General features: G+C 50.4%; 1 protein-coding gene across 3 annotated transcripts in view; it reads left to right on the top strand.

Moving 5' to 3' along the window:
* Nucleotides 1-25,778, top strand: part of FRMPD3 (FERM and PDZ domain containing 3) — a 157,055-nt gene that overhangs the window by 50,577 nt on the left and 80,700 nt on the right. Inside the window, exons 2-3 of one of the 3 annotated variants that reach the window (XM_050965756.1) lie at nt 8,371-8,436; nt 18,984-19,075. The gene's annotated coding sequence lies outside the window, so the exon portion shown is untranslated. Of the gene's footprint in view, nt 1-8,370; nt 8,437-18,983; nt 19,104-25,778 lie in introns of all 3 variants that reach the window. The other 2 variants (XM_050965757.1, XM_050965758.1) reach the window with 2 other exon arrangements.

The following is a 25,778-nucleotide window of genomic DNA, read 5'->3' as shown; positions in this document are numbered from 1 at the left end:
AACCTCCTGCCTTCCTGAGAAGCTCCCAGTGTTGCTGTCTTGACACTACAGGGTCAGGTGATCTGATCACCTGGTACTAGACACCCATCTTGGGCTTTCAGTGTTTTTCCATTCAAAGGGAGTGGGGGTCAGACTGTGAAACAAAAGATTCCGCCTTATGTAAATTCTATTTAAGGCTGGGAAGTAAGTCAGTCAGGACTCTTCTCAATTGTCTCCCTGCCCAAGAAGGAAGAGGCCTGAAAGCACCTGAAGAGAGAAAGGAACTAAGCTGGGGAAAGGCTGAGACAGGGGTCCAGGCTGAGATAGGGCTCTAGTCTGTTAAGAAAAATAACTGGAATGCTAAGCTGCAGAAACTCTGCCACCTGCCTAAAACAACATTTAGGGTGAGAAATTACATTTTGTAACCTGTTTCTTTAGTTAATGAAGCTTAGGTTGCATGTTTTGTTTTATTTGTTCAGTAATCTGCTTTGTTCTGTTTGCTATCCCTTATAATCACTTTACATTGACCTTTTGTAGTTAATAAACTTATTTCTGGTTTATTCCAAAACCCAGTTTGTGCCGTTCGTATGTGGGGGTGGAGGGACAAAGCTGTGCATATCTCCCTCCGCATTGAGGGAGGGGGTGATTTTTATGAGCTTGTGTTATAGAGTTCTCTATATAGCGCAGGACAATATTATTTTGGCTTTGTACCCCCAAAGGAGGTGTGCCTGTGAGTGCTGCCCATTCCCCTTGCTAAGTCCCCTCACACAGCTGATTTCAGTCAGTGTCTGCAGCTGGGTGTGGCCTTACCTGTGTGTGTGCTGGAGAAGGCTTGAGAGCCTAGCACAGCAAGAACAGGTTGAGGAAACCCAGGGTGGTGGAAAAGGCAGGCTCAGTGAGACCCCAGCACATCAGATGGCACCCCAGGAAGGGGGTTCAACCTGTCATAGCCCCATTAGACTAAGGAACAGCACAGGAAGCATTCAGATTAAAAGGAGATTTTAAGGAACTTGCTTGAAACACTGGCATTGCCAGGCAGAAGACACCGTATTCTTTAAAAAACAGCTTTATCTGAAGTCAGCTCAAGGACTTTACTGAGTCTCGAAGACTCAAATTAGGTGCCATAAACCGCAGGATTGAAACATGGGATCTAATGTTGTTTTTATCACCTCCCATCAGTCCTGTCAAGGCAAGGATCCCATCCAGAACAGCAGGGTTCATTGTAGCTATGTCCCAGCTGATGATGACCATCTCTGGATAGTGGTTAAGCCTGAAAGGTTTCAGAAGGACAGTTCGTCTTTTGCAAAATAGACGTTCTACTCCAGGTGCATGATAAAATTAAACACCTTTTGCTCTGTGTCTCAGGCCAGCAGTTATACCAGCAAGTGAGTGGGCATGAGACACCAAGAATAAAACCTTGTGGTCTGATTTTTGTGAGGGGCAGAGCACCTGCAGCTCCCACAGACTTAAAGAGGCCTTGCAGGGGTTTGGCGTCTCTGCAAAGGAGGCCATAGGTGTGTTGATCTGTGTAGCTGGTGCTCATTACTGCAGTAGCTAGGTAGGTGCTAGGGAGTATTCCATATATCCATGTGTACTCCTCTCCCCTACCATTGTACCCCTGCTCCACACAACTTCCTCCATGATGCTGACAAAATCCCTCTCTGGCAAATGTTCGCTGCCAGTAGGTGGTGACACAATCCCCTTGGGGAAGAACGGGGACAAGCTCACCACCATGGGGTACCGCTGTATGTATGCGCTGTTTGTTTTGGGCCCAACTCAAAGCCCATTGACGTCAATGGCCCTTTCTGCATCCAGGCTGGACCTGCCAGTGAGCTGGAGGATAGGCAGGGACCAAGAGGAAGGGTCCATGCCCGAGGCAGAGTCTGGCAGCCCCTCCCATCGTCCCAAGAAGGAATCGACTGTAGGGGCTAGGCTACTTCCTGAGCCTACCGCCCTCCCCAGTAGAGGAGATTGAATGGAGATCTGTAAGAACCTACACTGGGAGAAGGCATTGATACTAGAGGGCTCTTTAATGTAGCAGCCAAAGACAGAACAAAATCCAATGGCTGGAAGGTGGAGTCACCAAAGTTCAAACTGGAAATAGATACCAGGTTTTAACAGTGAGGGATAATTAACTAGCCACTGGGCCATATTCCCAAGGGAGGTGGGAAATTCTCCATTATTTGGAATAGTTAATTCAGTCTAGATATGTCTAAAGTATCTGTGTAGCTCAGCCACCACATGTCTAGAGGTAGCAATCACGGGAGGAATTTCCGTGGCCTGTGTTGTGCAAGGTGTCAGATTAGATGACCACTTTGATCCTTTATGAGTTAAAAACCTATAAAAGACCATCAGCCTAGCAAATGTGTACTCATAAATCTGAAGTAAAACAGCCAAGATTTGGAAAAACCCAAAGAGAAAGTTGTATTGAATTTTAAGGCTGTTATAAAAGGCTTTGGCGCATCAGGCAAGAGGGACCATCCTGCCATTTTTGAAGGAATTCAGACAGATTGCACCCTTACAATAATAGAATATAAACAATCTATAACTCTCACTCCCCTTATTTAACTACTCTCTGAAGTTTATATGCAGTAATAAATTCCTGCTCTGCAAATCCGTCTGAACTGATCAGGTAGTTAAGCATCCCCCTTGGTGTTCATTTCCCAGTTGACTCCCTCCCCATAATTTTTCTGAGCAGCGGAGGGGAGGGGAGGGAGGAGGAGGCTGGAGGATGGTGGAAAAGCTCAGTATTTTTCCTGTCTGAAAAAGTCTGTACAGTAACATCCTGGAGGACCAGGGCCGGTGCAACCATTTAGGCGGACTAGGCGGTTGCCTAGGGCGCCAAGATTTGAGGGCGCCAAAAAGCAGTGCCCCCAAATTTTTTTAAGTGGTTGAGCGGCCGCTGCTGCTGGGATCGAGAGGGACTCGGAGCTGCCGGCAGCATCCGCAGCCAGCAGCCCAGGATGTCCCCTGGGTCAGGGCGCCGCCGTAGCAGCCAGCAGCCCAGGATTTATAGGGGGCAGGTTATGTCTGTTTGCGGTGCTCGAGCACCAGCAATATTCAGGGCTGGGGGCCCTGCTCCAGCAATATTTGGAGCTCGGTCTCTCCCCCGGCCCTGCCTAGATCGGGCCCCGGCCCCCGCGGGTCTCCCCCCTACACGCCCCGCGTCCGTGCCTCACAGAAAGCAGCGCAGCACCTCTCCCCTGCCTGCTTCTGTTACTGGAGTAGAGCGGCTCCCGGCAGAACTGCTGTCTGCTGTCCCAGGGTCCTAGTGCCCCCCATCTCCTACTGGCAGGGCAGGCTGCCCTTACCCTGTGCTTCCACCCTCACCCTGAGTCTCTCCAACACCCCAAACCCCTCAGCCCCCCACACACTAATCCTCTGCCTCAGCCCTGAGCCCCCCCGCATCATGAACCCCTCATCCTCAGCTCCAACCCTCATCCTCCTGCACCCTAATGCTCTTCCCCAGCCCTCAGCCCCCCCGCATCATGAACCCCTCATCCTCAACCCCAATCCTCATCCCCCTGCACCCTAATCCTCTTCCCCAGCCCTCAGCCCCCCCGCATCATGAACCCCTCATCCTCAGCCCCAGCCCTCATCCTCCTGCACCCTAATGCTCTTCCCCAGCCCTCAGCCCCCCCTGCAGCATGAACCCCTCATCCTCAGCCCCAACCCTCATCCCCCTGCCCTCCCTCCTATCCCCAAACTCCCTCCCATAGCATGCACTCCCTCCCCTTTCCCACACACTCCTTCCCACCCCCAAACTCCCTCCCAGAGCCTGCACCCCTCACCCTTTTCTACACCCGCACCCCCAGCCTGCACCCAAATTCCATCCCAAAGCCTGCACCCCTCACCTCCTCCTGCACACCCACCTCCTGCCCCAGCCTGGAGCCTGCACCCAGCACCCAAACTCCATCCCAAAGCCTGCACCCCTCCTGCACCCTAATCCCCAGCTCAGGACCTGCACCCCAGAGCTCTCCCCCCAAATCCCTCCCAGAGCCTTAGGCAAGTGGGGGCGGAGTTTGGGGGGCAGGTTCTGGGCACCACCAAAATTTCTACAAACTTGCCACCCATGCCTGGGTCAGCATGCCAACCGGCAGCCCAGGGGTTCCACTGCGCAGTTGCTACTTCACTTCTCCCGCCTCCCAGGCTTGGCGCCCCAAGCCTGGGAGGAGAATTAGAGCAGGACAGCATGCTCGGGGAGGATGCGGAGCAGAGGTGAGCTGGGGTGGGGAGGTACCGCAGGGCTCCTCGGGCCAGGGGGTGGGGAGCTGCCGCGGGGGCAGGGGGCACACTTCAGGGTGGGGAGCTGCTGCAGGGCTGGGGGGGCGCAAGATGGAAGTTTCGCCTAGGGCGCGAAACTTCCTTGCACCGGCCCTGTTGAGGACCAAGAATCTTCCCACTCCCCGCGATGAGCTGAACACAAGTCAGGCAACAATAATGGATTAATAATTTGTCTCTTAAAAGGAAAGCCAATCGAAATCAGAACTGTTGAGTCTGAAAGAGATCCTCCAGCCACCTAGCGTGGCTCTGCGTCCATTCCCCGGCATCATGGCAGGACCAATTCAGTGATAGGCATTGCTATGCCATCTGACCGCTAATATCCCATCTCTGACAGCAGCGATATCAGCTACTTCAAAGGAGGGTACAAGAAATGCCATGTGAGTGACTAGGGCCCTGATTCAGCAAAGCACTCAAACCTGTGCTTAAGTACCATTTACTTCAATGGGATAAGCACATGCTTACATGCTTTTCTGAATCTAGGCCTTACGAAATAAGCTGCTCATGGGGGAGGTTGCATCCTACCTCCTACTAATTAGAGGTTCGTTTGTGTTCTGAAGTAGGAGGATTTCTAGCCCTCTGGGGTTGGGCTTTTTCTTCTGTCCTAACGTAGCAGTGGGCTCTCTCATTAGCAGTAGGAAGATGTGATCCTGATAAGTGTCCTTGATGACCCTTCCTGCTAGTCCCAGACCAATGTGTCGCTATTGTCAATGATGGTGTTTTGCACCATTCCTGTGCCACGCTGCCTCATTTCATGTAAGGTTATTCTAGCCTGGGTATAGCCAATAAAGGGCATCCCTCAGCCTCCATTGGCCGTTTATTCCATTGCCAGAGTTAGTCTTTAATAAACTTTCCCCTGCTGCAGAACCATTCCTGCTGTTTCTGACCGTGCTGAAAAGTGAAGATCATGTGTCTCTGCCCTCCTAGATCATCCCCACACAGTTGTAGACACCAGACAGGGAGAGGGGACAGGTTAGTCCCCTATGTATCAGGCTGGGAAGAGTTGGAGTCCCAGCTGAGAGTCACAAGTTCAGCCCAACCCTTCTTCTTTCTGAGCTAGATTCACTAAGGTCCAGGCAGTTGAGGTGGAAATTTTTCAGGACCTTAACTAAACTTCATTGACCGCTCCTGGGTCCTTCAGGTAATTAAGGTCTGAATACCTAGTGCTGGACTGAATATCGCCAGTTCTGAAAGGAGGAAAACTTTCTCCCACAGGAAGTTTGGAAGCTGCTCATGGGGTGGAACGTTCGGGCAAATGGTGGGGGGATGGATTAGTGGGCAGAAAGCAGGTGAGGCAGCTAGCATTACACAATCAGTGGCATGCGTTTCACAGGTATATAGGTCTATTTTTAGTTACATCTGAGAGAACCAGGAGCCCGCTGCCCATCAGGACCCCCAGTTCTATCTACCATAGGAGCTCCCTGCCTCTCAGCAGCTTTAGTACACCTCATGAGCCCCCAGCACCTACCCACCCACCTCTCCCCAGTTTCCAACTCAGACTCCCCCCGTCCCTAGCTTCACCTTCAAGCGCTCAACTATCCAAGCCACAACTGCCTAGTTTTGTATGGCTCCATGTACTACTTCCGCCACTGCTCAGGATAGATTGTGTTTATGGCCTGGTGAAAATAATGTGCAAATAAGATCATGCATTGATTTGCATAGAATGTCACACGTGGAGCAGCACAAAACTTGGCAGATATGCTCTTTATCCAGCAGCGTGCCAGTTGGCCCCTGGCATCACATAAAGTAGCCTAAAGGAAGCTGCTGTCATGGCCCGAATGGATTGTTGTAACGGCCAGGCTGCATGGAAATCCCAACCGCCCTCCTACTGGGAAGGGAGTGCTGACACTGGCATTGTGCACCAGAGAATTCCCCGTAGGCACCCAATTTAGGGCCATGCCCTGGAGAGGGCATAACATAAAGCAGCCTCTGTGCAGAGAAAACCTGAGCCATAGACTCGTCCCATGTGCTCTTGCCCTTGGAACTACACAGAAGCTGACATCCCCCTCCCCCAGTCTCATCAAAGGCTTCCCATTTCACTCCTGTGTCTTAGACTTGGATACCCTGGAAAGAGCGGGCTCTTCTTTTAGTGTGTTAGCTGGAGGTCTGAGGTACTGCAGTAACTGAACCAGCCTGGGAGATTCAGCCTGAGTGAGGCAGCAGCTGGCCCGAAGCTAGGCGATATGGTGGCAGTCCTAGGGAGATTAAACCCTGCTCCCTCCCCTACTCTGTGCAGCATTGATTACTGAAGCCTGGTGAGACCAGGCCTAGCTCCCTCATGTCCTCAGACTCTGTGTGCCCCTCAATTGCAGCCTGCTGTCCTTGGGGCACTGTTAGCCGGGATCCTGCGAGTCCCCTCACGGTGACCAAGTGTTTTGTGCTTTGCCTTTTTTCTGAGCCCTCGTCGCCGTAGGTTTATCTTGCCCAGTTCTTCTGGCAGGCTCACCCCTCTTCCCAAGCCAGGCTGGCTCAAGCATAATGAGAGCCCTGGCTGAGCTCACATGTGCCTCAGACCAGCATGGCTCAAAGTATGGCCAGAGCGGCAGTATGTGTGAGTGAGGCTACTATGGCCTGGCTTTAGTGTGGCAAGAAAGATAGGAGGGTCCTTCTGCTCAGAAACAGAGTCTGCCTAACACTCCCTACCCCAGCTGTCCTTCATGCTGCTTGGTCAAGCCACGCCCAGCTCCAGGATGGGATGTCTCTGGGCTTTATAGGAAAATCCTGTTCTCCCAGCAGCCTCAGCCTTTGTATATCCAGTAGCGGGCGCTTACTCAGGCGCCCAGTCCGTTGTCATCCCACACCAGCTCCATGTGACTCCTTTCATCCAGCACCCAACAACCATAGTCAGTAATCTGCCTCCCCTTGGATATCACCAGAGGTACAGCAACTCTGGAATGGGATCTCTTGCTAGCAGCTCGTCGGCTATTCCTTCCCAAACCATGATAAATACAAAATGGGAGTCTAACTACTTTTCTGACCAAGAGTCTGGAGCTGTCACATGGTGTCTCAGATCCATGCGACTCATGTTTCCGGGTATGATTGTCCATTACTTTGCCCAGCACCCTCACCAAAGGCAATAATATGATAATAATAATAATACCTTTGGGACTGTCCAACCCCTCCCTAGCGACAGACCTGTCTGTGATAAGGGCTTCCTTCCTGAGACCATCCACATTAGCTTAATGACCCCATGGAAATCAATGGGATGGTTTTGGGGGCTGATCATGGTCTGGCCCTATGCAACTGCCCTAGGAGTTCAAGACGGAGTTAGATTCACCCGCATCCCTGCCTGACCTTCCTGGATCACCAGTGCAGCATGGTGAAAAAAGCAGGGGCAGCTTGGCCAGAATTTCCACCTATCCTCCATGCAAGTGGGTGGGGACTGGGGAGGACTCTGGAAGGGCCTTTACTCCACCCCAATGCACCAGCCTGTGTAGCTGAGCCAACGAAGAATAGCGGAGTAATGAGCTGTTACTGGTCAGTGCAGTTAGCAGCTTACAACCATCCAGGAGCAAAGGAGGTGCGGAGAACTGTGATTCTGAGATACATTTCCACCCAGATACTCACCAGCCCTTACGCAGAGGTGACAGGGCTAAAAGCAAATGATCTCATTAGCCCTTTGTTTGTAGCTGATTGGAGCAGACAGCAAAGTAACTGATTCCTTGTATGTATTTGCTGAACAGTAACATGAATCAAGGGGAGAGATATTTAGGCTAAAGTTCCCCTTAACTGCAGTAACAAGGTAAGGCCAACCTAATGTCGGGTCAGCACAGCTCTGAAGTCAACGGTGCTAACCCTGGTTAGCTGAGGATGTGGCATGCGATGTTTATTTCACATAAAGCCAAAAAGCCACGTTGATGCAACATGAAGGTTGCACAGGTTAAAGATCACAGAAGTCAGGAAATGCCAAAGCTGAGAGGTTCAGCAGCAGCCTTAACTGAACGACAGTGCAAGGCCAGTACGCTTTATGGAATACGTTAAACACAGAGCACACACTATGTAGCTAAAATGTCGAGCGAATAAGCAAGGAAAGTGGATGCAAAGTGGTGCAAAATTGTATTGCTTCTTATCTTTGATAATCTTCTTACATATTGTTTCTCTTTTATCCAGCGTGTTGTCTTTCGAAGGTACTGATTCAGCCCCCCATAACTAGTATCTGAAGCCCAGATCTCAAAGGTATGTAGGGCCCTAACTCCCAAGCGCATTAGGCACTTGTGTACCTGAGGGTGTGGGCCTGTGCGAGGTAGGGCAGTGCCATATTTCCAGTTTGACAGGCAGATCACTGAGGCAGTGAAAGGCAAAGTGTGAGATTCACAAAAGGGACCTAGGCACTGCAACCTTGAGGCCAGCTTTTGGTACCCTACAACCTCATGGAATCCACAGCCTCGAGCTGGGACCCACAGTATGTGGGGGCAGGGGAGAGGTCTCTAACTGGGATCCACAGAAGCCAAATATGGAATGGGGAGTTGCCTACACTAGCCAACAGGAAATGCTGGGGGGTGGGGGGTGTTAAGTCAGGAGAGGGCCTTAGCCACTGTCCCTGAACATCTGCTGAAGTCGTTCCATTCTGTACAAATGACTAAATCACTGGGACGGGGCCTATCATAGCATTCCTTCTCAGATCTGAACCTTAGAGTTCAGAAAATGAGATACTAGCACCTGAATCCTCTAAGCTTAATTACCAGCTTAGATCTGATAGCGCTGCCACCACCCAAAAATATAGTGTTTTGGGGCACTCTGACCTCCCCAACCTTCCCTGGGGGCCCCAAGAACCCAGATCCCTTGAGTTCTTAAAACAAGGAGAAATACACCATTCCCCCACCTTTCCCCCTCCCAGAATTTCCCTCCCTGGGCTATCCTGAGAGATACTGATCCAGCCTCTTAAATCACCATACAGAGAAGCATCTCCTTTCCCTTCCACAAAGAGGCAAACAGATTCAAGGAAAACAAAGAGAGATTCTGTCTCTCCCCCTCCCGTCTCCCCCCCACCCATCCTGGTGAGTTATCCCAATCCCCTGGAATAACACAAGGGAAACAAGGAAAAAAAAATCAATCAGGTTCTCTAAAAAAAGAAATCTTTTAATAAAAGAAAGGAAAAAGTAAAGAATTATCTCTGTAACTTCAAGATGTAAATATTACAGGGTCCTATAGCTTACAGACACCAGAAAGAAACTTTCCCCCCAGTACCAATACAAATCAAAATATTCCCAGCAACTACACATATAAAAGTTAACCAGCCAGATCCACAATTGCAAATAGAGTAAAACAATCAAAAAGCCTAAACCGCCTGTTTTTACTTACTATTTGAAAAGAAACTTAGAGAGCCTGTAGTAATGTCTGGTCTCTCTCAGACCCTCCGAGAGAAGAATACACAACGGACAAGGAACACACACAAAAGCTTCCCTCCGCCCAAATTTAAAAGTATTTTGTCTTCTGATTGGTCTTCTGGTCAGGTGTCCAGTTTCCTGCTTGTAACCCTTTACAGGTACAAGAGACATTAACCCTTAACAATCTGTTTATGACAGGGCCTCCCACACCCTAACCACTGGACTAGAGGGTCATTCTCACTCTTTGGGCCAATGAATATTCAGCAACTTATGCAAAGTGGGACAGGTTCACTAGGGCAGATTGAGACCCCCCCCCTTCCTAAAATATCCCATAGCCTGGTGGCTAGGGCACCTCCTAAGGGGGTGGGATCAAGGGTTCAAATCCCTGGTCTGAATCAGGCAGAAGGAGGGTAGGGTTGAACCCCCATCTCCTGCCTCAGTAAGCGCTCTACCCATTGAGCTAAAGATTGGGACGGGGCAACGACAACTCTGGCTGTGCCTGTGCAGGACCTGGTGTGTGGGGAGGTGGGGGAGTTTCCACTAGGCTGGGCACAGCAGGCAAGACAGGTGCTGAGGCAGTGCATGTGCTTGCTGGCAGATTTTTTTATGCCTAGGAGACACTATTGACAGAAACTTGGGTGCCTAGAAGGTTAGGTGGCAGCTGAACAGGGGGTTCCGAGGATCAGAATTTTGGACGTAGGCACCTAACACGGCAGTTAGAGAGAGATCCACAAAGGGATGTAGGCACCTCCGTCACTTGCCCGACGTCAAAGAGGAAGTTTGTGGCAGTCGGGAGGTGGTGGAGAAAGTGCCTTTAAAACAATGCCTAAAAATCCCACACCAAAGTGTTTGACTGAGCCCTTGTCAAGCCCTGCTGAAAATTCCCAGCTCTAGTAGAACACATTTATGGTATTTGTCCTGCAACAGGAACAGCAAAAGAGTCAATTTCCCGCTTGAGTTGCTCCTAAGTCTGGACTCAGGGTAAAGCCATGATTGAGCCTGTAATGAGCTACCCATTTATCCAAGGAAATGGGAGTAGAGAGTGCTCCACATGAGCAGCTTGGCCATGTTAATTTACCTCCTTTCCTGCCTTTGTGTGATTTTTTTTTTAAATATTCAATTCATGGAGTTCTTTGCATTTAACGGCATATGTTTTAAAGGACAGGAGGGGAGAATTGCCCATGCTTAATAACTGGTACATTTCAGATCATCTCTGAATTTCATACCTGGTTCAGTGGATGGGGTGTGGAGGGTTGGGTTCCCCTTTACTGCTGCTCTTGGCCTAGGGATAGTTGACTGCTAGGCTGCTCTAACAGGGTAGCAGCGCATCTGTTTGCACGGATGGCTGCAGAACAGATGTGTAATTAAAGCTTGGAATTTGCAGTTTTGCAGAATGCAGAAAGACTTGCCCTTAAAGTTGCCTTGTTTGTGATTCAGCTTCTGTGACTTTTCCTCTGTCCCTGTTGTTACAGCAGGGGGGTTTGGGGATAGTTTTGCCAGGTGTGTAACTCAATAAGCTACTTAACATCTCCCTCCCGCAAATGATTCCAGCAGGAGCAGCAGTTCCTCCCCCTTCTCCTAGCACCTTGAATGAAAGGACCAGACCCCCACTCCACTCCAGCATACACTGACTGTTATGGGTGGTTCACCACCCCAGGCGAGGCAGGGAAGTTGCCAGGGTTGGCTCTGGTTTTCAGAGGGGGTTCACTGATCTCTATTTCCATAACTGGGAAGTGTCTGTCCTCAGCCGGGCTGCCCTCTGACTGAGCAGAAAATACAACTCAGCGTTTGAATGGGGGGCTCGGGAACGTGGTGGAGGGGGATATGAAAGGCCCCTGTATGTCTCATGCACTCAGATAAGGAGCTGTATTTCTTGGGTCTCCGCCGACTGTCATGGTTGTGACCTCCTGTTGGAGTGGTAACTCTTTGGGGATGGGGAGCAGGTGGAGAGCGGAAGGCAGTAGAGGCTAGCTGGAGTGCTCTAAGGGATGGCCGTGCCCAACACATCTGCTTTGAAATCCCCACACACCCGAGGTCGACTTGGCTCTATGCTGGCCGAGGCAGGGACACTGAGTGCGGGGCAATTTACCATGTGCATGTCTCTGTGCTGAGACCTCCGTCCCAATCCACTCTGCAGCAGTGGTTATGATTCCAGACGCTTCTTGCGAGAGGAGTGATTTGGTCTCTTGTCCCTGGCTACCTCCTCACCCCACCGCTGGGTCAGGTGCAGTTAGCACGTTGTGTGCCTGGCTGTAGCCCTCCTGTCCTTAAGGTGGCTGTCGCAAGGATTGCTGGGGCTGAAGGCCGATTTCACTTACAGCGGGGTAATTCTGTTGCCTGGAATGGAGCTGTTGTGGATTTACACTGGTGTTCCTGAGATGAGACTCTAGGACCTGGCGGCTTTAATGCTGAACCACTGTGTGAGCTTCCACAAGTCACTCATCTGTGTTTCAGTGAAGGAGGATTATCACTTTCCCCACCTGGCCTGGGAGGGAGGGGAGCATAATTCATTAGCATCTGTAAAGAGCTTGGGGATTTTGTGGCCTGAAGCTGGGGGTATTGTGCTAGCTGGGAAGCACTTTTGGATCCTCCGAGATGGAAGGCGCTAGAAGACTGTGAATTTTTATCGCAGATCTGGCGATGGGGAAGAGTCTTGCAATTACAGAGCACTTTTCCTTTTGCGACACCCTGCTGGCGAAGGGACATGTGGATTCCGCCTTGCGCTATCAGCTTTGTTCATTTTTAGGACGTGTAAAATATAGCCAAGGCTCATTCTAGGCACTGTCCATGGCAGCAGGCACAGAAATGCCAAGCCCTTCTCCATTCGAGCCCGTGTGATGGATCTGGTAATGTTCAGAATCAGGGATGGCATGAGGCAAGGCGGTTGTTTCTTGCTTGGCATTCAGTATATAGCAGGAGGATCTGACCTTACTCTCTCTCATGGTCCTATACCAGCTATGGGCTGGCTACAGAGCTTGCTTATATACACCAGACGTATTCATCGTAAGATTCTTTAATGCTCTGCCAAGTATGGATGGGTTGATTTTTAAATCAAAGCAATTTAAATCACAAGTTTAAACCATGATTTAAATCAGCAAGCAGGAAGCCTTGATTTAAATAATTTATTTTAATCCTGTTTTACATTGTTTACTTAATTATTTTCCTAAAGAATGGTTGATTCTGATTGGCTGGTGACCATTAAAACATGTTGTTTGCAACTAAAAATAGTCTTTACCCTAAATATGGTGCTGCTTTTTGCTAGCCAGGAGGAAACACTGTATTTATACATGCTTATTTAAGCAATTATATAGCTTGCCTTCATTTAGATTCTGAATTTTTGAATTTTTTTATGTTAGAAAATGGTGAATGATGCATTTCTCATTTACTAGATGGTTCAGTTTTTACTTGGGATTTGTGTCAAGCTCTGTTTGGATGGAAATTCAAAGTCAATTAAAAATACACCAAAAATAGCATCTTAAGGTAGTTTTATTCAGTTAAAAATATTAAGTACTGGATACATAAGAGGGAAAAAAAGTTCATCAAAACATGTTTTTGTTTTCCATTTAAAACTAACTGATTTATTAAACAAAGGAAATATTAGCTGTAGTGAATTAATTGAACAGATTGTTTCTGATGACCCTGTCCTTCAGGATTTTAGAACTAGTAGATCTCTTCTTTTCACAACTAGTTGTTTGTAGATTGAAAAAGAACAACAAGCTTTCCTGCTTTTTCAAATCAGAGTTGATTTGAAAGAACTAGATGTTCTTAGATGTTGGCATAGAAAGTACGCGTATTAAGTTTGCAGACGATACCAAACTGGGAGGGACTGCAACTGCTTTGGAGGACAGGGTCAAAATTCAAAATGGTCTGGACAAATTGGAGAAATGGTCTGAGGTAAACTGGATGAAGTTCAATAAAGACAAATGCAAAGTGCTCCACTTAGGAAGGAACAATCAGTTTCACACATACAGAATGGGAAGAGACTGTCTAGGAAGGAGTATGGCAGAAAGAGATCTAGGGGTCATAGTGGACCACAAGCTAAATATGAGTCAACAGTGTGATACTGTTGCAAAAAAAGCAAACGTGATTCTGGGGTGCATTAACAGGTGTGTTGCAAACAAGACACGAGAAGTCATTCTTCTGCTCTACTCTGTGCTGGTTAGGCCTCAACTGGAGTATTGTGTCCAGTTCTGGGCACCGCATTTCAAAAAAGAGGTGGAGAAATTGGAGAGGGTCCAGAGAAGAGCAACAAGAATGATTAAAGGTCTTGAGAACATGACTTATGAAGGAAGGCTGAAAGAATTGGGTTTATTTAGTTTGGAAAATAGAAGACTGAGAGGGGACATGATAGCAGTTTTCAGGTATCTAAAAGGGTGTCATCAGGAGGAGGGAGAAAACTTGTTCACGTTAGCCTCTAATGATAGAACAAGAAGCAATGGGTTTAAACTGCAGCAAGGGAAATTTAGGTTGGACATTAGGAAAAAGTTCCTAACTGTCAGGATAGTTAAACACTGGAATAAATTGCCTAGGGAGGTTGTGGAATCTCCATCTCTGGAGATATTTAAGAGTAGGTTAGATAAATGTCTATCAGGGATGGTCTAGACAGTGTTTGGTCCTGCCATGAGGGCAGGGGACTGGACTCGATGACCTCTCGAGGTCCCTTTCAGTCCTAGAGTCTATGAGTCTATGAGTCATTCATCTGAACTAGCTGAATAAACAGAAATTAAGAAAATATTCTCTCTGCACCCGCAGAAGAGGATACTGTTCTCGAAAGCTGGTTTAGCACTTAAACTCTAATTCCAGGGGCATAACCAGTGACTTCCCCCAGTTCAGTGGTATGGCTTACTTTAAAACTTAGCAGCAAGAATGTATTAGTTAATAGTATTTTTTGTAATTAATTTAAATGATTTTATTATAATAAGTTTAGGCTTTAACGGAGGTTGCCATATTTTGAAATTTAATTTTAAAGAGGTTTATTATTTAAAAAAAAACAAACAACCCTATGGTAATTTAATTTTTAACTCATGGGGGTTTTGTCCTCCTAATAGAAGAGGTTTGGGGCCCATCTGGTGGTTACTGGGCAGGAACTGCCAATGTTTCCTGCTTTCCCAGCCATGCCCAGGGCTGCATTCCACAGTGCCGTCAGGCTCAAAACTTTACATGCCCTTGTCAAGGTTCCTTCCCCACTCTGAACTTTAGGGTACAGATATGGGGACCTGCATGGACACTTCTAAGCTTAATTACTAGCTTAGATCTGGTATCGCTACCACCATCCAGAATTTCAGTGTCTGGATCACTCCCTGCCCCCCAAAACTTTCCCCTCCCTGGGTAGCCTTGAGGGACTTCACCAATTCCCTGGTGAACACAGATCCAAACCCCTTGGATCTTAAAACAAGGAGACATTAACCATCCCCGCTCCTTTCCCCCCACCAATCCCTGGTGAGTCCAGATCCAATCCCCTTGGATCTAAAAACAAGTAAAAATCAATCAGGTATTAAGAAAAAAAAGGCTTTCAATTAAAGAAAGAAAGGTAAAAATCATCTCTGTAAAATCAGGATGGAAAATACTTTACAGGGTAATCAGATTCATATAGCCCAGAGGAACCCCCTCTAGCCTTAGGTTCAAAGTTACAGCAAACAGAGGTAAAATCCTCTCAGCAAAAAGGAACATTTACAAGTTGAGAAAACAAAAATAAGACTAACAGGCCTTGCCTGGCTGTTACTTACAAGTTTGAAACATTAGAGACTGGTTCAGAAAGATTTGGAGAGCCTGGACTGATGTCTGGTCCCTCTTAGTCCCAAGAGCGAACAACTCCCAAAACAAAGAGCACAAACAAAAGACTTCGCCCCACCAAGATTTGAAAGTATCTTGTCCCCTTATTGGTCCTCTGGTCAGGTGTCAGCCAGGTTTACTGAGCTTCTTAACCCTTTACAGGTAAAAGAGGCATTAACCCTTACCTATCTGTTTATAACAGCTCTGCTGTTGGACCCTGAGCACTGCAGCTTCTGGCATCTGGCTGGTGCAGAGATCAGAGCTGCAGCTGCTCCAGCCGTTCTCTGCACTGAGCTTCAGATCCTGGGCTGCCCTGGTTAGTGCAAGAGCAAAACTACAGCCACTGCAGTGGCTCCCTTCCCAATGCTGTGGGCCCCAGGGTCACAAGCAGGATGTGGGTCTGCTGCTGGTCTCTACTGCCTTCAGCTGTCCCAGACCCAGAGCAGCAGCTCTTTGCCATGATAACCTCTGTGAAGCTGGTCTAGTGGTAGCAGAGCAGCAGTGCAGGGTCACTGCTGACATATTCATGAGCAGGGATGATGGTTTTTGTCAGTAATATATTACGTGGCCAAGAACTGCAGCCTGGGGGTTTGGAGCAATGATCTGTACACGCTGGACAAACCTTGATCCGTCTGAGGTACCCAGCCCCGCCCCCATCCTGCAGTAGTTCTTCCTGGTGCTTCCCCCATCAGATCTGGGCTCTGGGATAATGTGTGAGGAGTTGACAGCCTGCCCTAAATCTCTCTCCCTCCGCCCCGCCAGAGAGAGAGGGGCGGGTTGTAGAGCACAACATCAAGATGGTTACAAATATTTACCCTGTGGCAGTGCCCCACTGAAGCCAGCTAGGAGCCCCCTGCGGTGTGAGCTTCCCCATGGCAGTGCCCTGTCATAAACAGAGTGTTAAGGGTTAATGTCTCTTATACCTGTAAAGGGTTACAAGCAGGAAACTGGACACCTGACCAGAAGACCAATCAGAAGACAGGATACTTTTAAATTCGGGTGGAGGGAAGTTTGGGTGTGAGTTCTTTGTTCTTCTCTCGGAGGGTCTGAGAGAGACCAGACATTACTACAGGCTCTCTAAGTTTCTTTTCATATAGTAAGTAAAACAGGCAGTTTAGGCTTTTTAATTGTTTTACACTATTTGCATTTGTGGATCTGACTGGTTAACTTTTATATGTGTAGTTTTGGGAATATTTTGATTTGTATTGGTACTGGTGGGAAAGTCTCTTTCTGGTGTCTGTAAGCTATAAGACCCTGTAATATTTACATCTTGAAGTTACAGAGATAATTCTTTACTTTTTCCTTTCTTTTATTAAAAGATTTCTTTTTAGAGAACCTGATTGATTTTTTTTTTTTTGGTTTCCCTTGTTTTTATCCCAGAGGATTGGGATAACTCACCAAGACGGGTGGGGGAGATGGGAGGAGGGAGTGATAAAATCTCTCTCTGTTTTCCTTGAATCTGTTTGCCTCTTTGTGAAAGGGAAGGGAGATGCTTCCCTGTATGGTGATTTAAGAGGTTAGATCAGTATCTCAGGATAGCCCAGGGAGGGAAGTTCTGGGAGAGGGAAAGGTGGGGGAATGGTGTATTTCTCCTTGTTTTAAGAACCCAAGGGATCTGGGTTCTTGAGGTCCCCAGGGAAGGTTGGTGAGGTCAGAGTGCCCCAAAACACTATATTTTTGGGTGGTGGCAGCCTATCAGATCTAAGCTGGTAATTAAGCTTAGGGAAATTCATGCTAGTATCTCATTTTCTGAACTCTAAGGTTCAGATCTGAGAAAGAATGCTATGACATGCCCTGACAGAGCCGGCTACGGGGCTCCCACAGTGTGAGCTTCCCCATGGCAGTGCTCTGAGAGAGCTGGCTACGGGGCCCCCTGCGATGTGAGCTTCCCAATGGCAGTGCCCTGACAGGCCGGCTACGGGGCTCCCACAGTGTGAGCTTCCCCATGGCAGTGTCCTGACAGAGCCAGGTAGGGGTCCCCTGCTGTGTGAGCTTCCCCATGGCAGTGCCCTAACAGAGCCAGCTAGGGGGATCCCACAGTGTGAGCTTCCCGATGGCAGTGCCCTGACAGAGCCGGCTACAGGGCCCCCCCACAGTGTGAGCTTCCCCATGGCAGTGCCTTGACAGAGCCGGCTAGGGGGCTCCCACAGTGTGAGCTTCCCCATGGCAGTGCCCTGACAGAGCCAGCTAGGGGGATCCCACAGTGTGAGCTTCCCCATGGCAGTGCCCTGACAGAGCCAGCTAGGGGGCTCCCACAGTGTGAGCTTCCCGATGGCAGTGCCCTGACAGAGCTGGCTAGGGGGCTCCCACAGTGTGAGCTTCCCCATGGCAGTGCCCTGACAGAGCCAGCTAGGGGGGTCCCACAGTGTGAGCTTCCCCATGGCAGTGCCCTGACAGAGCCGGCTACGGGGCCCCCTCACAGTGTGAGCTTCCCCGTGGCAGTGCCCTGACAGAGCCTGCTAGGGGGCTCCCACAATGTGAGCTTCCCCATGGCAGTGCCCTGACAGAGCCAGCTACGGGGCCCCCTGCGGTGTGAGCTTCCCCATGGCAGTGTCATGACAGAGCCAGGTAGGGGGGCCCCCACAGTGTGAGCTTCCCCATGGCAGTGCCCTGAGAGAGCTGGCTAGGAGCCTCCAGAGGTGTGAGGTTCCCCGTGGCAGTGCCCCACGGAAACCAGCTAGGCAATGCCCTGTCCAAGCAGTGTGAGCCGCCTCACAGTTACAGCAGTGCCTGTCATGCAGTGTGACCTTCCCCGCAGCAGTGGCCTCTCCCCCTTCCAGCCACTCCTTTTCCATTCTTGCAATGGGAGATGTTGCTTTAAGCAGGCCAGTGCCTCCCACCATAAGCCTCTGCTCATGTCTTCATGGTCAGTCTGGCCCCATAGCCCCACAGAGGAAGGGCCTTCCTCACCTCTCACTGCATAAAGATCTCCTGAGTGGAATGCTGCTGCCAGCACCTGCTCCAGGGCATTGTGCCTCAAGATGGGTACAGTAGTGGCAGCAACACTGCAAGTCTCTCCCTGCCTTGGCCTGGAGGGACCCCATAGGGGGTGCCAGGGCAGGTCAGTCTCCACGACCCTTTCGCTCGTTGGCCTTTGTGCTGCTGCCCCCCTGCCCACGAGGAGCTGCGCTGAGAGCTGCCAACTCAGTTCACGTTGCCATCAAACAGACATGGCTTTCGGTGCATGCCACCCAGGCTGAATTCAAACCTTCAGCCCAGAGGTGAAAGCCTCTGACTGAGCCATTCCAGTCCCCCATCAGCTCTGGCTTTTTATGCCCCTGCCCCTTGTTAGAATAAGCCCAAACCCACCCCTCATTGGAGAAACAAAGCAATAGAAACCAGTTGAAGGGGACATCTGCTCCTTAAGCCTACAGTATGAGTCCTGGGGTCTAGCTGCCGGCCCCACCTAGAAGCTGGTGAGTTGCAGGTCACTGCTCCTTGGTGGGTATAATGTACTAGCTCCTGGTGTAGGCTTCCTGATTTGAGAAAGAGTGAGAGGCTGCTGTGTTTACCAGCTCGCTCTCTGCCGTGTTTCTGGGGCTGAGCCAGCTGGCTTCTTTAAGATTCTGGTCACAGCAGGTGCTGAATTTCTAAGGCTGAGGTGATCTTCCTCTTTCTACACAGACACTGTGGTCCATCCGTGCTGGGCAAAGAGAGAAAGGACAGGGGAAGAGGTTAAATATCCCGCCAACCGCTTCGGCCAGAGGGAGCAGACAGTGAGTATCATGCACCACGAAGCAGCTCGTAAGTAGACAAGACTCTCTTGGCTTTTATTGTGTTTGGCTTTGTTTTGGGAATATTTCCATCTCTGCAGAGCCCAGGGGAGAGGCTGGGGCTGGCGGGGACGTGGCAGCAGGGTTCAGTCCCCACTTTGCTCAGTGATGGCTAGAATGTTGCAGCGAGATGCCGTGTGTCCCTTCTCCACTGTGTGTGTGTCTGTCACACAGGCAGATGAGTGGCTGCGCTCGATCTCCTTTAAAGCACCACTAGTCCCTGTTCATTAGAATCAGATTTATTAGAGTCACGGGGGCGGCGGGGGGAGAGGGAAAAACTAAATCAAGTCCTTAATGAAATGGTCTGCCAGGAAGGCTGTCGGCCACTTAACCTGTCAGCAAAACGGAGACACCAAAATGCTGAAGGGGGAAAAGGAGCAGAGGGAATCAAATGCCGATTTCGCCTCCTGCTCGTTGCAAGAAGAGTGCTGGGAGGAGGGTGTGGGCTGTTTGTCTTTCTGAGGCTTGGTATTGTCTGTACCCCCTCCCCCAAGGCACTCAGCTTTGCCCCACTCGAGACCTCCTTATTTTAATCAAGGATGGGATTTCGTTCCCCATGCCCAGTCAGTCCCGGGCTTCCCTTCATGGCTCCATCAGGAGACCCCCCACTCTGTTCCAGACGCAGGGGGAATTCAGGCTGTCAAAGTGTCCCCTCCAGGCCTTTCCCACTCTCCAAGGGTGAGAGGAATTTGGGCTCAGGGACCGTTCAGTCCAAGGATTCCCCAGCCAGATCCATGGTAATCCATCCCTCTGCTTTCTGTTTGTGTATGGAACGGAAGGGTAAGCCTTTTAGGCATAACAGCAGCTCTAAGGATTTCACTCTGATCCGGTGCTTCTGTACATCTAACTGTGGAGAACAAAAACCCTGAAACCTCTCCAAATCTGAGAAGAAATGCAGGGAGCCTCCAGTTATTGATAGGAAAACATTGACTGGAAGGATTTGCGAATCAGGCAAGCCCCCTTCTCTGAGAGGCATTCAGACAGGTTTCATTGGATACAGACAGATCCCCTGTACCCACGCACACCCATGGGATTAAGTCCGTATGGCCACCCCTTGTACACATTGCCCAGGACCCTTACAAATATATCCAAGCATCCTATACTCATGCACATGAGCACACTGCATGGAGCCTTTGATATGCTTCTGCGTAGAGACACTGGTCCCTAGAATACGGTCATGCCCAGGGTCCTTGGATACATGTATGCATGAGAGTGTCCCTGCTCCACACAGACACTTCTCTAGCATGTGAACATACAACCCTATGTGCTGTTATAGCACACATGCGCCAATGGACAGGCTGGTCTAACACACATAGATACACACATCTGTTCAGGGGCAGAGCACTGGATCGGGACTCTGGAGATCTGAGGTCTATTCCCAGCTCTGCCACTGAGCTGATGGGTGACCTTAGACAAGTTCCCTCCCCTCTCTGTTCCTCAGTTTCCCGTCCCACCTTTTCTCTGTGTCTGTTTGGAGTGCAAACTCTTCAGGGCAAGACCTGTCTCTTCCTATGTGCATATGCATAGTGTCTGGTCCAGTGGGACACTGATCTCAGGTGAGGGTCTCTAGGTGCTCCTGTAATCCCAGTAGTAATAATGCATTCAGGCATGCAGTCCCCTGGGGCAGACATACCCATGCATGGACATGTGATCACCAGCACGGCCACCCAGAGCTGTGAGCATTGCAGACTTGCCCGTGATGTTGGCCCCAAGCAAGAGATGATGTTTCACTGAGATGTGATGCTGCTCACAGGGTTATTAAGATGCTGCTAGCTCTCTCTGGCCATCTCTTCCTCTCCGTGGACCTGCTACTCTGGTTGAACCAGGTTTATTAGCCTTATAATGTCATAGAGAAGGGTGAGGTGCTGGCTAGCAAAGGAAAGTAGTAAAGTATGACCAAGAATTAGGAAGGAGAGAGAACTAGGCTCTGGCTAGCTTGGCAAACCGGCATGGGGATGGGCTTACTGAGGTGAATGCAGGCCAGGAAGCAGTGGCTGAAGATCATTCTCATTTGCCGTCCATCTATGTACAATGACTTTGGTGGATCTCAGTCAAGTCCCCAGGGAGACACTTGGCCCCATCACAAACACTTTCAGCACAGTGGGCACTGATTGGCTTCCTTGTCAGTCTCACAGAATGGCCAGTGACTGGGTAGGCCCTGGAGATTGAGCTCCCTTCTCAACCACGAATGGGGCGCATTGGCATGACCGTGGGGGGAATGCTTGTCCTGCGGCTAGGGTGACCAGACAGCAAGTGTGAAAAATCAGGGTGGGGGTGGGGGGTAATAGGAGCCTATATAAGAAAAAGATCCAAAAATCGGGACTGTCCCTATAAAATCTGGACATCTGGTCACCCTACCTGTGGCTGCAGCTGAGCGGGAGATTAAAAAGAGGAGCAGTCGCTCCCTACTGGTTGCCTCTCTGCTGCAGGCAGCTGGCTCCCGCTGCAGTGGCCACCAGGGCTATGCTCACTACAGCGGGGCAGGGGTAGTTAGAGAGCTGGGAGCCAGCTGCCTGTACCCGTTGCCTGCCACACAGTCCTGGCCCATCAGCAGGGATGGACAGAACATTGCTGAGATGGATTCCAATGTGTGGCCACACCAGGGCTGCTGGCAGGTATTGCCTTTACCACTGCTAGAGTCGCTAAAGAAGGGAACCTGCCATTACATGAGATGAGCATTCCTGTGGTGATGGCTATACGTGTCAGAGCAAAGAATCACAGAGTCTATGGCTGAGTAGCATTCAATCCACCGGCCTACTGTCCAAAAACACAGCCCCTCCTATCTCCCCTTAATGGACACCACTACCCTGGAGCCATAAGGCAATTTCCAGTCCTAAGTGATGTAATAATTAAACTGCCGCTAGAGGGCATTTCACACTGCTGCTTAGTTTGTCAAGTATTTACTACTGTGGATGCCTGCTTGAGAGGCTGTGGCCCCTGCTCCTGGTGGATGGATCTGGGGGCTGGTTGCCCATCAAAATGAGAGGTTATTTTTGTGCCTGTTACTTCATTTCTTATGTTCCTGCTGTACTTGCTCTTCATTAAAGCTCTGTTCCTCTGGGAACGACGCAGCACTTTAGAAGGAGGGGTGGCTTCTTGCTGTGCGGACAGCCCCAGGAGCTAGATTTCCCAAAGAGCTCAGTCCTCAGCATGCACAGTGTTTGAGACTCTTGCCACTTATGGCAGTGGAGGTCCCCTGGGCTGCCCAGATTTTGGAGGAATAGGGACCAGTCTTCTGGAGACAGGATCAGCTGATTTATAGTATCCCCTCCCTTGCTGGACCTCTGTCTATCCTGTGCTCACAGCATGGGCTTTCCTGGCGATAGCCCTGTGCACCCTAGTGCTTTTCTCAGCCAAGGACCTCAGTGACCTGGAAAGGTCAGCTTTGCCTCCAGCATCCCATGTGGCCTTATTCCCAGTTTGCAGGAAGCAGAGAGGAGCAGTGACCTCCCCATAGTCACACACTGAGTCAGCGGCTGAGCCCTGTGCCTTAGCCACAAGACCCTCACTGAAGATGGAAGCTAAGGTTCAGCCAGGTTAGGTAACATCTTCTGAGCTAGCTGAGGAGCTGAGACCTGATCCCAGTCTCTTGGTGCTCTGAGCAGTACAGGCTCCACCCCTACATATGCTCTTAGAGCAAGTGAGTTTGACCCACATCGTCCTTATGTGGTAAACCAGGGGGTTGTGCTCAGTGCGAGCGTGAGCAGAGGCTGCCTGTGAGTGCAGGGCTCAGTCGTAGCTATAATCCCACTCTGAGCCACAGCGACTCTCACCCCCTTATTGCAGGGTAATGAAAGGGAGGAGCAAGGGCATGTCTGAGGGAAGATGGACTTAAACCCACTCTCCACCATGCTGAGGCCCCAGGCTCCTCTCTGTGCTGTAGTAGCCCCTCGAGGTCCCATTGTGCACTTAGTGAGACACAGTCCCTGCTACAAAGCGCTTCTGATCGAAATGGAGGGAGGGGGCAGCGGAGGTACGGAGAGAGAAGGTGCCGTGCCCAGGGTTCCGTGGCTGGTAAGTAATGCAGACAGGCATAGAACCCTGGTCTCGTGCCCCCCATACCAGTGTCAGAGCCACCGGACCGCACTGCCCCTCTGCTTCTGCTCTGAGGCAGGAGTAACTGGAGGGTCCTAGCAGTGCTCTCATCAGTGCAGGATCAAGCTCCCCAGGCTCCCAGTGCAGCTCAGCACTTGTGGTTTTTACTCATACGTACAACTCTGAGCACCTGTGAGGTGGAGGAGCCAGCCCAACTGGATCAGTGAGGCAGCAGGTATTAAGTGCCTAGCAGATTGGTAAGGGATGGCAAAATGTGGCAGAAGAAACCTGACCTCTGGGGACTGACGGCCTGGCCCACCATGAGGTGTTGCTGCCTGGACTCATGCATGGCTCCTTCTGAGAGCTGCAGTGATGTCATCATACCTGTCTTGAGCAAACTGCACCCTCCAACCATTTTCTTGCTCACATCATTAGCTGAGATTTCCATTTCATTTTAAAAACTGCAGGCTGAGCAGCAGGTGCCGAATTCATTGCTGGGAGCCAGGCTGCCTCTTCTGCTTCATTATTTACAGCTGCGTTTGGCTGCCTTGCTAACTTCTCCACTACCTCTGACTTCTGGCTGTACTGGGGAACACTGCTTGCCTTCTGCTAGCTCCGGTGCTAAAAGCCTGGAATACGTCTGCCTTTTCATGGCTGCCATCTGGCACTTGACCTGGCACACAGTGATGCAGCAGCATAGCTGACTCCGGCAGGGAGCTCAGCTTGACCCTTCCTGTGCTGGTGGTCGAAGCATGTGCCACTAGCAGCAGTTAGATACGCCCTCAGGCTGAAGGGCTGCAGGGGCGCTGTTCTAATGAGGCAGGGTAGAGGCTGTGATGGTAGTGCAGGCACAAAGGGGTACTATTGCAGTCTAGGGGTTGAGTGGCAGCTTCCCAGCATGCCTTCCTGGAGCTGCTGTCACCACACGATGGAGTATTTGGATATGGTTGACACCCACGGTGGGAATAAGAAACTGACCAAATGGCTGGGGGCCAAGCCTAACTGGGGAGGACAGAGAGAGTCATAGAGCTTGGGGACTCCATTAATTCAGTGCTGCCCTTTCACACAGGCCTAGGCAGAGCTGGCTAAAAGGGTGGACAAAATCAGTGGCTTCATTCCCAGCTGGAGGTTCTTGGCTCACTGAGTGCTCCCTGGGGCTGGGGGGCATGCAGCTCTCGGTGAGCTGAGTAGCCGTGGTGGGGGTGAGGAGGGATGAGCAGCTGGGAGTTCCGGTTCATGGAGAGGAAATCTGAAGGCCAGACCTGAATGCAGGCTGTGATGTGGAGCGTGAAGCTGAGAGTGAAGTGTCTCCAACCACCCAAGAAGCAGGGCATGCAGGATAACGGACGATCCTGAAGTATTTTATTGATTGTATCTTTCTTCCTAACACCCCTATAAATCCCGACTAGTGCTGCGGATGCTGGTGCTAATGAAAGCCTCACCAGCCAGCCCTCTTCCCCCTGGCATCATGACTATTTTAGCTGCACACAGGTTTCAGCTCTCTGGGACCTACCCGTTCCAGCCCCACCGTCTGACCCCTTCCCAGTCCTTTGCATGGGGACTGCCCCTGCTGACGCTTCCATATGCAGCTCAAGTTGAGGCAGGAACCTGGAATGCAGCATTACATGCAGGTCAGTCTGGCTTTCTGTTTAAAGACTCAAGCGGCCTCCTGTTTTTTACCCTCCTCCTCCCGCCTCGTTGCAGGAAGACAGCGCGGGCTGGTGACGTGAGCACAGTTTGGGGATACAGGCCTCCTCTTGAGTTCTAACCCTGGCACTGGGACAAGGTTCCTCTCTGGGCCGCCGATCGCCTACCTGTGAAATGGGGACATTAGTTCGTGGCTGGGGTCATGCGAGGGGTGATTACGTAATGTGTGGAAGGCGCTGCAAAGATGTACTGTGTATTCATGTCATGTCAGAGCACTGGGTTTCTGTGTTCTCCATCCTGTGGCCCTCCTGGAACCCCCTCCTCCCGTTGAGCAATCTGGGAAGGGCTTGGGTGGTCCCACCCGCTGACACATCAGCTGAGAATCCAGCTCTAGACTTCTCTTCTTGCTCCAGCTGTTAACTGATGTGCCTGGATCCTGCAGTCTGCCCTTGCTGTTCCTTGGAACGCTGACTTCTGCACCAATCCAGCTCCCCGCTGGCCTAGGGGTAGATTATTCTTTGCACCCAGGCCAGACTGTGGGCATCTTACACGTCGTGCAACCCTACAGGCAGAGCGGGTGAGCTCCTTGTGCCTTGTTGAGTCTGTGGGAGCAACTCCCAGAGTGATCTGGCTCCATTGGGTGGGGTGATCTGCTGCCATTTCTCTTGGCAGCAGGTGAGGAGGAAGAGGATGGATTCCATATTCTCATGAGAGCACCCATTCTGCCTCACCACAACCAGCATCAGGGCTGCACTGTTCTGTGGAATTAGCCTCTCCCCAGCTATCAGTCCTCTAGAACCTAAGTAACAGGGCGCCTGTGGGCTCCCATCCAAGATGGAGATCAGGACGTGAGGCTGGTGCTGCCATGTGTTCCCTATAAAAATGGTTCTTGGCTATTTCCCAGTTCTCCTGCCGCACGTGCTCCGGATCCCACATGCATTGCAAGCAGAACGCCGAGTGCAGA

Source organism: Gopherus flavomarginatus, chromosome 8 (assembly GCF_025201925.1).
Source record: "Gopherus flavomarginatus isolate rGopFla2 chromosome 8, rGopFla2.mat.asm, whole genome shotgun sequence".
Classification (NCBI taxonomy): domain Eukaryota; kingdom Metazoa; phylum Chordata; order Testudines; family Testudinidae; genus Gopherus; species Gopherus flavomarginatus.
This window is presented reverse-complemented; position numbering and strand designations above follow the sequence as displayed.